The sequence below is a fragment of the Poecile atricapillus genome, chromosome 2, assembly GCF_030490865.1.
Source record: "Poecile atricapillus isolate bPoeAtr1 chromosome 2, bPoeAtr1.hap1, whole genome shotgun sequence".
NCBI lineage: Eukaryota > Metazoa > Chordata > Aves > Passeriformes > Paridae > Poecile > Poecile atricapillus.
The window spans coordinates 127219487-127233703 of NC_081250.1; the positions used below are offsets into that span (position 1 = coordinate 127219487).

The window sequence follows — 14217 nt, forward strand, 5'->3', positions numbered from 1 at the left end:
CCCCAGGGCCTCTGTCACCCTCTGGTCTCCTGCCACCAAATGTTACAGAAAGTGTGAAGCTAAGCAGCAGTTACATAAGAGGGTTCATCTGTACTTCTTTGTTTTCCAGATCATACTGAACTAACATAGCCAGAGCCGGGCAGCTGCAGTCAAGGTCCCTTGTGAAGTGATTTTTGTTACACTTCTAAATTGTTGGCTTTTTTTCCTCCTTACATCCAGATAAAATTTATCTTGTAATTTGTAGCATTGTTTCTCATCTTTTATTGTGCACCTCTTAGAAGAGTCTGGTTTTCGTTTCTCTACAGCTGCTGTAAGCAAAGAGGTGAAATTTCAACAGAAAACATTATTAACTCAGGTATATCTGCCTGAAACAGTCAATTAGAGCCAGAAACATTAGAATACTGCAATCCTCATGTTTTTCAGATGTTTTCAGAATTTACTGTTTAATGGAAATGACTCAGGTTTTCTAATGCATGTCTCCAGTGATGGTGGTAAAAATCGGTAATTGGTTACAGGTGTGAAGACTTACATATACAGCAAATATGATAATTATTCCCATGTGGCCTCATCAAACTCTTTTAGCTTCCTACAAAGTATTTTAACTCATTGTAAAAAAGGGTTATTAATAGTTACTTTATTGTGGCACTGTGTGAAATAACTAAAGTTCATTTACTAGTTTTGAAAACAAAATTGCCATTTAAGGGCTAAGTATAAATGTTAGGGAAATTACCCTAATATTTCTCCATCCCTGTCACTAAGTCTTATGTCTGACAGCAAGAGAAAACAAAAATTTTCTTTTGCTTGAGTTAATGAAGCCAAGTTTATGTGCCAAGTTAACCTGGAAAGACAGTTCTAAAGACAAGTCACAACAAGTCACAGGATTTCCAATAAGAAGGATATGGAAAGAGATTATTCACTAGAAAAGTTTTACATTGGATCAAAAGGGTTATGCCTAAGCAGCTATGTCTTGAATCAACATGTTTGGTAACTACAATAAGTTAAAGCAATAAAGTTATTTATTTTTAATGAACTTATACTGTAATGCATGATTGAGTGTGAACAATGATTAGGACCATAATTACATGGAGATAGTTAAGAGGCTAATTTGAACTACATTTGAATTAATCTGAAATACAGTCTATTCAGCTTCTGGGAATGGAAAGTTAACATTTCAGAGAATTATTTTTATCTCTCCAGGAACACTGTAACTTAATGAGATCTATGTTCTGCCTAGCCCTCCAACTGTGCCAGAATATAACTATGGAATATATTTCTAATACCTCTCATCCACAGAAGATAACATCAGACTGTCTGCAACTTGTAATATGAAGCAAGGTATATAGACTTTGATTTCATTTTGGTTTATTTTCAATTTGTATAACAAATAATTTTTCCTTTTACTTTGTGATGTAAACAGCCTAAAACAGGATTCATTTCTCTCATTCAGTAAACTGAAACTTCAGTCATTTGTTTGTCTAAGTAACAGAAAATAGGTATCCCAAAGAATAATCAACATTCAGAAGGCAGAAGACTTAAGATGCTCATTGAAATTTACTTTATATGGGTATAATTTAGTGTAAATGGTAACATAATCATTACTGAAATTACCATGCAGCCACAATCACAAAAATGCTTGTACAGATTTCTACAGATTTCACCCCTTAATACCATTGATTATAATAAAAAAATCCCAAATGTCCAAATCATGAAAAAATTTTGCAATCAGTTTTTGAGACATGTCCTGATATGTTGGATACCTTTTTACTTGCCTTGAAACCTGACATTAAATCATATCCACAACACAATACAAAGAGGATGAACAAATGTTTATATCAAGTATTAAAAGCAGAGGAGCTTTGATGACATGGAGTTTTGATGGAGGCCTCACTTCTTGTGCTCCACTGAAGGTACTTGGTAATTAAGCTTATTTATGTCCACATGAACCGTAGCACAGCTCTGGACTGGAGAAGCAGAAATAACATTAATGTATCTTGTGAATATTGTAACTGGCCAAAGTTCAGATTTTACAGCCTGAATATTCTCCAAAGACTTGAGAAAATAAATGTCTTGAGAAAAGAAGACTGTATAAAAGCACCATAAAAACTGTCTTATCAGATGGTTATAATTTATTAAATTCAGAACTGTGTCTCTAGATGCCATATCTACTAATCTTTCAAATATCAAGAGGGACAGTGGCTCCATCACTTCCCTAGGCAACCTGTTCTGCTTCAAAACCCTTTTGGTGAAGAAATTTTTCCTAATATCCAGTCTAAACCTTCCTTGATGCAACTTGGGACCATTTCCTCTCCTCCTGTCACTTGTTTGGAAGAAGAGAACTGCCCCTGCCTTGCTACAAACTCCTTTTAGATAACTGTATAGAATTATAAGATCCCTTCAAGACTTGTTTTCTCCAGGCTAAACACCCCCATCTTCCTCAGACACTTCCCATCAGTCTTGTGCTCCAGAACTTTCACCAGCTTTGGTGCCTTTCTCTGGATCTGCTTCAGCACTCAATGTCATTCCTGTAGTGAGAGGCCAAAAACCAAACACAGGATTTGAGGTTTGGCCTCACCAGTGCCGAGTGTATGGGGACAATCCCTGCCCTGCTCCTGCTGGCCACACTATTGCTGATCCAGGCCAGGATGCCATTGGCCTTCTTGGCCACCTGGGCACTGCTGGCTCATGTCCAGCTGGCTGTGGATCAGCACCCCCAGTCCTTTCCCATCCCACAGCTTTTCAGTCCCTTTTTCCCAGCCTGTAACGCTGCACAGACTTGCTGTGCCCCGGGGGCTGGACGCGGCACTTTGCTGTGTTGAACCTCATTTGACTGGCCTGAGCTCATCCGAGCAGATGTCATGAGCCCAAGGAGTTAGGGTGAATGGAATTAATCCAGCTGGTGTCGAGTCACAAGTGGTGCTCCCCTGGGCTCAGTGCTGGGGCCAGTCCTGTTTGATGCCTTTATCGATGATCTGGATGAGGGGATCGAGTGTCCCCTCATTCAGTTTGCAGGTGATATTAAGCTGCTGGGAATGTTGATCTGCTGGAGGCTAGGGGAGGCTCTGCAGAGGGATCTGAACAGGCAAAGCATTTACCTAAGTTCTGTTGCACTTCAGGGGAAATATGACAATATGAAATATGAACCAACTAGAAAGAAATCAAAGAACAAAAGAAATTATAAGAAATAAAAAAGTATTACAATAAAATATAAATAATTGCATCATACTAATAGTACTATTCCTTATGCATGTCTGTACAAAATAAGATAAGCAATAAATTCACATTTCAAAAACTGATTCCATATCATGTATTAAGACACAGTTTCTATGGACAGCTCCACTATGAACTATGAAGCACAGCAGCAAACTTATAAATTTTTTAGGAATAAAGCAGACAAGTGTTTGTCAGAAGTCACAAACCACAAGAAATCACAAAGGTATCACAGACAGGGGAAGTCCCAGATAATCTTTCTGGGTTCCTTTCAGCTCTGCTGTACCATTACAGAAGGGAATTTTGTGATGATGCAGCTATGTGGTGGTGTGTTGTCGGGAGTACAATGAAAGTACTTTATCAAATAGGACTTAACTAAACAAAAAATGGAAAACCAAATTAAAATAATTTAATAATTATAAATTAACATTATAAATATGATGCTTTAATCAAAGGTGATTCTTTGCATTTCAGAGAAAGGAATGTTGTGTGCAAGGAGTATTTGGGAGACACAGATTTATTTGATACTCTGTCTTAAAAGTTTCGAGTACTTCTTAAACATTCTGTAGAGTTGTGAAAAAAAGAAATATAAATTAGTTCATTTTGTAGCATGCATTTGTTTCAAATATTTTTTCTGACACTGCTCAAGCTAGAGTGTTTTGGAATACTCTCTCTTCAGCATTCTTTACCCATGATGTAACTGGATGAAGTGTACATGGTGGAATTAAGTCTCAGGTCTCTGCCCTAGTAAGTAAACAAAATTTTGGCCTAAGAAACTAATCAACATAAAAGTCAAATATTCAACATATCAGAAAAGGGGAGAATCAATGAGGAAACAAATGGCAAAAGCAGAGTTTGAGCTGCATTCATTAAAGTCACATCTTTAAATCTAATTAAAGTCAGATATCAATTAAACTTGCTCTCTTTCCCTGTCTAGATATTTAAATATGTTTGCCATCCTTTAAAAGCTGTAATTCTAAAAGATATGAATGCTTTATTTTGTGTTATTTAAAGCAAACAAACAAAAACTAACAAATCAAAACAACTTTTCCCCACCCCCCCCCAAAACCTCCAAAAAAGCAAAACACCACAGCTGTGGAAACCCAGCATTAATTAGACAAATTGGAATCTAAAAGCACTCCTAGGTACCAAAAGGGCATCAATGAGAACTCTCCATTTTTCAGATATTCCTGTGGTAATCAGAGCACAGTGCAAAACCAGCAGTTTGAAGACCTGAATTCATTTCATTTTATAAGACAGACATTTTGCCCCAATTTTAGTCCCTGAAAAAGCGCATGCAAAAACCATACTCTGGCCAAAGAAAATGTTGATCTGATAATCAGGATGCTAAAAGGAAAAAAAGTAGATATGTTGATTCAAAAAATCTGCAAAATAGCAGACCACACTGAAGGCTGGGTGTACTTGAGCTGTGATTTTTCTTTAATTCTACACAATTCTGCACAAGTAAACTGTACTTATCCCCTTTGAAAAGTGACTTTCCTATAAAAGCTAAAATATTTAATAAAAAAAAATTCAGAATTTCTTTTATAAAAATAGCTAAAGATTAAAATCTTTAGAATCTTGCTGGTATTTTTGCTAACTGAATGCTACAATTTTCTATCTCTTAAGAGAAGGGGAGAATGTGACATTAACTCCAGAGCTAGGAGAATAAGAACAGAACAAAGGCTCTAGAAATCAGTCTTTCTTCTGAGCTAGTCCTGCAGGACTTGCACAGATTGCCTCCACTGAAGTACTGTAAGTATGTTATTTGTGTGTGTTTGCACACAGATGTTAGCTCATGGGTGTGCTTGACTTCTGTACAGTGACTGGGCTGCTATTGTAACAGGAATTCTCTTTTCAGGAAATGAGTCAGCTAATTCTCAAACACACAGCATTCATATGACCATTAACGTTTCTTCTCATCTCATTTTTTGATGTTTATCCTCAGTGGCACTTCTGGCAAGACTACTAGCACTAGCTTCAGTGATAAAAAATGCTGACAACTGAATACAGTCTTTCTATGTTTTACTTAGTAATTCGTATTTTGGTTTGATGGGTAAGGCAGATATAACCATAAAAGCATATACAAAAAATTCCGGAAAAAGGCCACTAACTTAAGGTCATTCCATCTGAGTCACCCTGAGGCTCATTTTCCAGAGACAAGTGAAAATCAGGACTCTGGTCTCACCAAAGTCTTTTGGGAGTCAGTGGTATTACAGACCCAGGAAGTGTCCTCAATGCTCAAAGTTTCAAAGATATTTAACATTTATAGCTCTCAATGCCTACAGATAAACTCAGTTTGTGGAATGGAAAAATTAATAAATATTTTGGAAAATCTGGTTTATATATAGATTAGAATTGTAAAATATTTATTGGATTATCCAGTTCATGTAGCCCAAATCTTTGGTTCTTTGTACTTCATTAGGGCATCTGAAATAACTGCTTAGTCTATGTTTTCTTTTTCTAAAGAGCACATCAAAAAGCAATGTGTTTCTGCCCCCAAAATTCCTACTTGAAGCTCCTTTAAATTTTCAGTTTTAAATCCTCAACTTTACATTCTATAGCTCAATTTAAAATTGTTTAATAAATAAAAAAATATGTTCAACAAATTCACTATCTTATTGTGCAATCAATCAGTTTCAAATAATTGATAAGTAACACACAATGCACTAAACCACTTACTTCTAAGGGATTCCTCAAAATACTTTTTTGTATCTTTAATGCAAATAAGTTCTTTGTTTTAATTTCAAAGCAAAATTATGAAATTATGAAGTAACTTATTTAAAATATAGTTATGCTAAAACTCTCCTTATGAAAAGGTGTTGTTTTATCTATCTAATGTTAGTTGTGCATTTCTTGAGAGCTGTCATTCATAAATACTTGCAGGAGAAAAGAATAATTTTTAAAGAGTTTGCCTCTTGAAAGAGCTGATGAATCTGATGTAAAAATCTAAGCTTTGCAGCATAATCTACTCAGAATTTTAGAGCAATCACAAAGAAATATTTTTATAGTTACGGATGTTCTGTCAACTTGCCTTCTGACATTTCACTAATGTTGGGTATTTCAAACTGAATCTGAATTAAGAAATCAGTGTCCTGACAGGGAGGTCAATCTGTACAGTTATGCTGATGGAAACTTGCTTAAAAGGGAACAGAACTAATGTCTCTGTCAGCTGTGGGTAGACAATAAACAAGCTGAACAAAGTGGGACAAATTCCCTCTTATTTAAGAATCTTTAAAAATGTAAACAATTATGAATTTGCTCAGATGTGATATAGCCATTGTAGGAACAGAAAGACAGCTCTGCAGAATCTTTGCAGGCACTAATGCATAATATTATGACTTAGAAGGAAGTTGGTCCACAGAAGTCTGCCACAGAATATGAACTGAGAAGAAAATTACTGAAGCAATATGTAGTTAAGAAGATTTGTAAGATTTGCGGGAGAAGAGAAAGAAAACATCAACACATTTTACAAAATAAAGGAAAAATGACAATAATTCAAACATTAATTATGGTAATTTCTGGCATTGTATCTTGTTTTATAGTCTTGAATATTTTTGAAACATTGAGAAGTATTATGTTGTAAATATTGCCTCAAAATTATATGACTATAAAATATATAAAATATATAAGATTATAAAACGATTGACTTAAGTCCTTAAATCAACAGTCTAGTAGCAAAATTCATGGACAAAACTAATACACCACTTAGCAAACTTTGATGAAAAATTTCATATTTTCTATGAATTTAATTTTAAGTCCAGCAGCACCTTTTGGTCACACTCATTTCATATTGATGCACTTTATACAACTCATTTGGAATCAGTAGACTTATCCAAAATTGCAGTTGCAGAAGCTGTAGAGCAGTATATGCTAAAGCAATTTTTATTGTGAGAAGGTCAACCTATTTTTTTTAATTTTTTTTTTACTGGTAAATTATTTTCTCTGTGTTTGAAATTCTTTCCATATCTAATCATTTGTTCACACATATACTGATCATAGTGAAACTATTTTATGTACAGTGCCAGCTTAAACCTTCTCTGTATTTTGGGTTTGTTCATAAAATCAAAGGCAAGGAGCTGTAAATGCAATTTGGTCAAGGTAATAAATATAGCTTATGGAAATTAGAGAATTAACCGGAATTTCACAGTGCTATTTTCAAACAAGACCTTCATCTGTCATTTATGAGTGCTTGTACACAATCATCATATTTTTTTATGAAGTCTGAGGTTGAGGAATCAGCTTTTATATGAGGCAAAAGTGTGCTAGTTATTTGTAGTTAGGAGAAATCTTTTACTCTTAAAATATTTGAAGGCTTTCATACCTATTTATTAGTGACTACTGTTGTGGCAATATGAGCTAATTTATTCAATTAAATAAGAAGGTTATGGTTTTGTGAAAGAGACAAGTACTTAAAAGTTTCAGAGTTTCTCTACTTCAAGTCAGACAAAACTTTGATCTGTTTGCTGACATTCACCCTTTCCATAAGGCTGTGAAAAGTTATCAGGTTTTCTTACACACTGGGTCTGAAACTCTTTCAGAACAGTTCTGGGATTAGGAGAGTCAGAGATGCAAAACTTCTGGACATTGAATTTGATCCTTGGCATTTGATATTCCTGGCATTAGAGGCACAGAAATCCAAGTTTGTATTTGCTCATACAAAATCAGATTCTACTGCCCAATTGTTAGGGTAAAAAATTGTTGTATTTTCTATCCCACCTGTCCCATGGACCCTCCTACATATGGATAATCAGGCCCTGGCATTAAAAAAGGTTTAGCACCTATGTTTCGGTAAAGGAGGCAGAGTTAGAATATTTAGTGCACTTACATTACTACTGCTATTAATTTTTTGGTTTTTGACCAAAATTTTGACTCTTTAACAGAAAAAATAAAAATGAAAATACTGTTCTAAAATAACCTTTTTCACAATTCAGGTACTCATTTGGGATTGTGGAAAAATGTGACATTAAGAATTTTATCTAACTGAATAGTGCTTGAATACCTGAATACCTTAAGTACTTGAATTCCTGAATATTATCCTGAATAGCATTTCTTCTAGTGTTTAAGTCCTTATGATGTTGTGCTCTGGCAGCTCAGTCACCCATGGTGCTGCAGTGCTTGTGTCTGGGTTTGTTAACCCAGAAATTAAAAAGGGGCTCAAAGAAATCTATATCTAAAACTCAAAATTCAAAATTAATGTTTAAAACAACTCTGCCATTTTACTAAAGACTGAGGTTAATTTGTGGATGAGGTTCCAGTGTGCCATAGAGGGAGCAATCTGTCAACAAAAGCGCTTAAATGGTTATTAAGGCACTTCTTAACAATGTAACATAATATAATTTATATATGTTTTCTCTCTAAAATTAGGTTTTATTTTATCAGCCTTGCCAGCAGCAGTCCTGAGCTGTCTTTACTGTATCTGACGGTTATTAATTTTCCAGTTCTTTTATATAATTAAACACTCTTTCGATTCTGTTAAGTGTGGAGAAAATAAGATAAACACATTATCAGACTTTATTTCTTCCTCAATGTGAATCAATATCTGATATACTGCTTTAATTTCATAAATTAATTGGAGCCATTACTAACAGCCATTTCACAAATCATCAGAATAACACATGTTCAGGTATTATATTCTTGGCCTGAAGCCAAAGAACTGGTATAATACAATGGGAGCAAATCAAGCCATGAACTAAAATGTATGGATTAAAATGTAAAATAGATATAATTGAATAATGATTTGGAATCTATCACCTTGATATTTTATTGTAAAATAATGTAAACTTTCCTCTGAAAATATAATCCCATGGAAAACATTGATTAATCTTTTGATAAAGAATCATTACTCTTGTAGGTGTCAAGACAAGGGTCTCTAACAAAAAGATATCATGTCTTGAAAAATTCTGAATCTCACCACCAATATTTCTTAAATGAATAATCTTAAGAAGCCAAAATGTGATTGAAAGTCTTCATAATTTATTTCTTTATGTGTATTTATATTTTAAAGCACTATACCTTGAAAATAGGTTTTAACATACAATATAAGGAAGCAAATGCAAAAGTGTGCATTCATACAAAATTTTCGAAAATTTTAATTAGCCAAATATTTATGTAACTTTTGACCAAGAATTTGATTTTCTTTATTACTGCATGCATGAAGCAAACAACAACCAAAAGCATCAAATTGTTATCTGGACTGTTTTCTGTGTTACTTTTTCAATCAACTATAAAACGTTCATGTATCTGGGCTAAAAAAAGGAAGTAAAATTAATAATTGTACATTTTAATAATTCTTAAGAGGTTTCGGAGCTAGAAAAACACTTTTCAGAAATTTTAAAAAATTCAAATTGGGGAAAAATATATACCCAAGTTAAATTCCCCATTAACAATATTTATAGATTTGTTTCAGAATATCTTTGCATACCCCAAGCTGCTGGCTCAGGGGCTCAGAATAGGAATAGCATGTTAACAAAAATACTATTGCTCCACCTAGTGAAAAATCTGTAACGCGTCAGGCTTAAGTCTGAAGCTGAACAGCATGCTTTTCGCATCTATCCAATTCATGGGGACAAATTAAATATATTAATCCTCGACTTAAATTCTATTCATCTCCCTGTTTAAACAGAGTTCTGATTTTGCAGTACATTCCAGTTTTAAGACTTTATTCACAACCTTTTAAGACAGAAGTCATAGTGAAAAATGGAATTGTAATGAAGATTACAAGGAATGGGATGTAGGAGATATAATCTACAGTCATGTTAGTGTTATGCTAGCAGAATGCTGCATTTTAAAGTCATGCACCTCTTCTGGCTGTTTTCTGAAGCAGATTAAATTAGTGGGCAAAAATATTAATTGCCTATTGATCTGAGAAAAAAAAAGCTGTCAGAATTTGCATCTGTGTTCAAAATCAATAAGATGATGATTCAAGTAGTGGTCCTCAGAGAGCTGTAAATGTGGGGAATTAACAAACCACTTGCACTTCATATTGACTTGTCTGTACTTTTTATCTCAAAGTTTTATCATCCTTACTTTGTTTCCAGGTTGTGTCAAGGATAAAACCTTCAGGATCCCTGAAGAAATCTAAACATGTTTCCTACTGATTGTGAATCTTGTGACAGTTAATGAATAACTGGTCCACGAAGAGCAGTAAAGGGTACTCATCTGCATGAAGTCTCTCAAAGAGGATGGAAACTTAAGACAACTGAAAAAAAGTACTGACACTGTGCAGAGAAAGACAAGGTTAACACAGAATTTGAATCTTGCCATCCTCAGTAGAATTAGCCAGAGCATGAGTCTGAGCAGGAGGCTGCTGGGTTCACATGAATATCAGTGTCCAAAAGTACAAATTATTCAGACCAATGTTGCCCAATTTTGTAAGAGAGTGTAAAAACTTTGTAAATTTCCATCTTCCCTTCTGAAAGCATTCCAGAGCTATGTTAGTTTGCTCTAATCTGTTTTTCTCTAGGTTTATATCTACTGATAATGATTTTGTCCTGGCTTCTCTCCACAGACTTACCACTCTAAGTCTCTGATAAAGACCTTTTTATTACACTGGCATGTAATTCCTTGAACAAAGACCAAAAACCAAAAGGCTTGCTGACCTAAAAAGCTGCTAGATTATCTTTTGAAAGCAAAGGAGGGGGAAAAGGAGCTCTTTGATATTTCATAACATCAGTGAGTGATGTCTGTGAATCCAATATCAAAATAACACTTCTAACAAGAAACAGTTGTAAAAGATTAATTTTATGTAAGTTCAATCAAAACTTAATCAGGTGAAGGGAAAGGTAAGCATGCATATTTGCTGTGAATTCTCTCATGGAAGACAGAGTAAATTGGCCAGGGTGCAGGTTAACACTGGGTGTGTCAGCTGGGTACAACATTTTTATGGCACAAGAGGGCTTAGCTATCAAGATGATCTGCATGGGAATGCATAATTTTCATGATTTAAAAATAGCTACAAAGCATGATTGCTGGATTGTGTCTGTACATGTATAGTCTATCATTCTCAATATTCATATATTTTATGGAAATACATGATATTTTACTTATTTAATACACTTTAACTCCTAAGCAGTCAAAAATTTAGCTTCATTTTGACTGTTTCTTTGTGGGTGAGAGCAGCTGAGCAAAGCTCAGAAACTGGGATAAATGTAATTGTATTCTCTGTGGCTGAGTTTCACTTCTGCCCCCATAGCAGCATACTTGCAGCACTCATGGAGTGCTAGGATCCATGCAGTATCCAATCATTTGTGATATTCATTTTACAAGAGATGCAGGTACTCAGCACCTCAGAAAAGCTGAGTCTCAGTTTACACATTGCAGTCAGAATTGTCCTGTTATCATTATTTCAGAAAATAAGGTATTTCAACTGGACACATCTTGGAAAGATTTTTAGGAATGGGGTCACACCCATCAGAAATTTACACTAGAACATTACAGAATTCACAAAGGTTAAGGAGTTTTGATCTAATTGCCTATCAATGCCAACAAAAAGATATGCAACAAAAAACCTCTAGGAACACTGCATTCTGAAAGTGTCCAAATCTGTTTAGGTACTATTAAGTTGTGAAAAAAAATTAAAATAGCTTTAATCTGAGTAATGCACATCTTGTAATTTTTACTTAACCAATCTGAAAATATCCATTTTTGGGGGGTAGGGATGTACAACATTTGGAAAAACAGGCTATGTTTTTAAAACCACTTCTGATTTACAAGTAGGGGAGGAGCATTTTCCACTGACAGGATAGGAAATTAGGTAAAAAATCTCCCACAGTAAAATGAAGAGTCAATATACACACAAATGAAGAAATCTTTTACACTCATACATTGAAGCAATACTGTGTTCTGGTAAGAGTGAACTGTCACTCATAAATTACCTTGTAAACAATTGCAGAAGCAAGAGTGAATTTTGTCTCTGTATAAGCTAAAGTAAAATTTAAACAGAGATCTGCTTGCCTAAGGCTAATATAGGCTTCTAAGTGAGATTCCAATATGAAAAAAATAGCATCTCTACATACTTCTAATGAAAAAAAAAGAGTAACCTTGAATTCATGTGATTTAGCCAAAATTCCAATTATATAACACCACTTACTCACTTTTCTGCTGATTCTTTGTCATTTGTTCTTCAGTGTTAACCTCGTGGCTAAGAGCTGTGTAATATGTTAAAAAAAGAAAAAAAAATAAAGGAAGTTCAGAGAGAAATCTGTGGATACAGCCAAAACATTGGTGACATGAAAGGATTTTGTTTGTCACTTCTTAGCAAATAATCAATATAGGTCAGATTTTTTGTTAATTTTAGATTAGCTGTTAACAGATTAAAAAATTTATACCTTTTTTTCATGTTTCTTTCCAAGTTTCTCTCAGTGGACATGAAAAAAACTGGAATAAGGTGGCTTAGAGCAGTGTTATGATGACCTCTTGTGGTTTAGTAATAGATGCATTTTGGTTCAAGGTCTCTTGAAAACTTGCAGTGTCAAAGGTTAAATTCAGTGCTTATACCTGAAGAGTTGTGTGTTGTTAATGTTGCTTAACCTGAAATGACTCCTCCTCCCAAGCACACTATCAATATTTGTTTAGCTCACTGCTGAAAGATTCTTTTAAAATTATCTCAACCTTTGCACTCCACAAACCTAACAGGTGAGAGTACTGTGTTTTCTCACATGGTAATTTGTAAAAGCAAATTCACAGCACTACAGAAATAAAAATTAAATTAATTAAAATCATTAATATAAAACCCAACAATTAACAAAACTTTGCCCACTACAAGTGTAAAAAAACCCCATATAGTACTAGCCACTCATTATAAGAAATAAGATTATATTGATAGATTGTAACAATGGATATTGAATATATATATTTTTCCATAAAATTTTAGTGCATTAACTAACTGTATGCATAATTTTAATTTTAATTTTAATTTTAATTTTAATTTTAATTTTAATTTGTTTAAATTGCTGTTAAAGCTGTCTCTTTTCCTCAGCTTTTCTTTCAACAAAAAATCAGAGAACTGAGGATTTTCTAATGTTGCCAAATGCAGTCTATCAATCTGGATCAAATTATCTGACATCCCTTAGTAGATAACATCACTCAAGACTTTATCCTGATTTTCCAATTTCGTGAAATCATTCAAAATTACACTGATTTCATTAAGCCACTTTACTTAGTGATTATACTTCAAGTGGTGGTCCCATCAATATTTATAGATCCATGGAAGTACTTTCCCACTGGAGGATCACCAGTGGTGGTATTTACACCTGCCAGGTAGTATTTACATGACCTTACTAAATTTAGGATGTATTGCAAAGCCACTTCTGCACTGGCTCTGCTGTCTGAAGCTTTGGAAGCTCATGGGGAGCACAACCTTGGGCTGCCCCCAGCTGGATGTATGCCACATTCTGACATGCTGTGATTGCAGCTGGGCGAGGCTCAGCTGCTGTGAGACCTTACTTGTTTATGCAACACACGCTCTGGAGAGCTGTAGGTTAAACCTTCACGCTGTCTCTTCGTGTACACAGCAATTATTATTACCTCTCTCCACTTCTTTTCTTTGAAAAGGTGAAAAACAGAGGTTGTTTAGCAAAACATGCTGGAACAAAGCAGATGACAGCAAAAAGTAGGTTTAAGTTAAAATGCGGTTATTGTCACATGGTCAGTAAGGAAGCACTGATGGTGGTCATGTATCCTGAAATATCCCTCTGACTTTTGAAACATCATTGACAAAATTCCCTGAAAATTTCTGGCATTAGGAGGGTCTGAGCACTTGCTGGCATGCAGACTTGGGAGACAAAACCAAATTGTTTGTGTGGGGGAGGGAAATGTTTTGTTTCTATTGTCTAATAGGCCTAATCTGTCTCATTCTTATTTATCTGGGTTAACTCTGCAGTGCTAAGAACTGACTGACTTAAAACTGTAAACCCAGTGTATGAGGAGCAAACTTCAGTACTCTTGGCCCCACTGAATTTCAACTAAATTTAGTCTGCATGTCTGATCATGTGATTTTTCAAAGTGTCT

General features: G+C 34.7%; 1 long non-coding RNA gene across 1 annotated transcript in view; it reads right to left on the bottom strand.

The window, feature by feature from the left end:
• The window catches only part of LOC131576661 (uncharacterized), an 82746-nt gene that overhangs the window by 45932 nt on the left and 22597 nt on the right, over positions 1 to 14217 (bottom strand). Inside the window, exon 2 of the long non-coding RNA XR_009277032.1 lies at positions 12303 to 12356. This is a non-coding gene — a long non-coding RNA (uncharacterized LOC131576661). The remainder of the gene's footprint in view (positions 1 to 12302; positions 12357 to 14217) is intronic.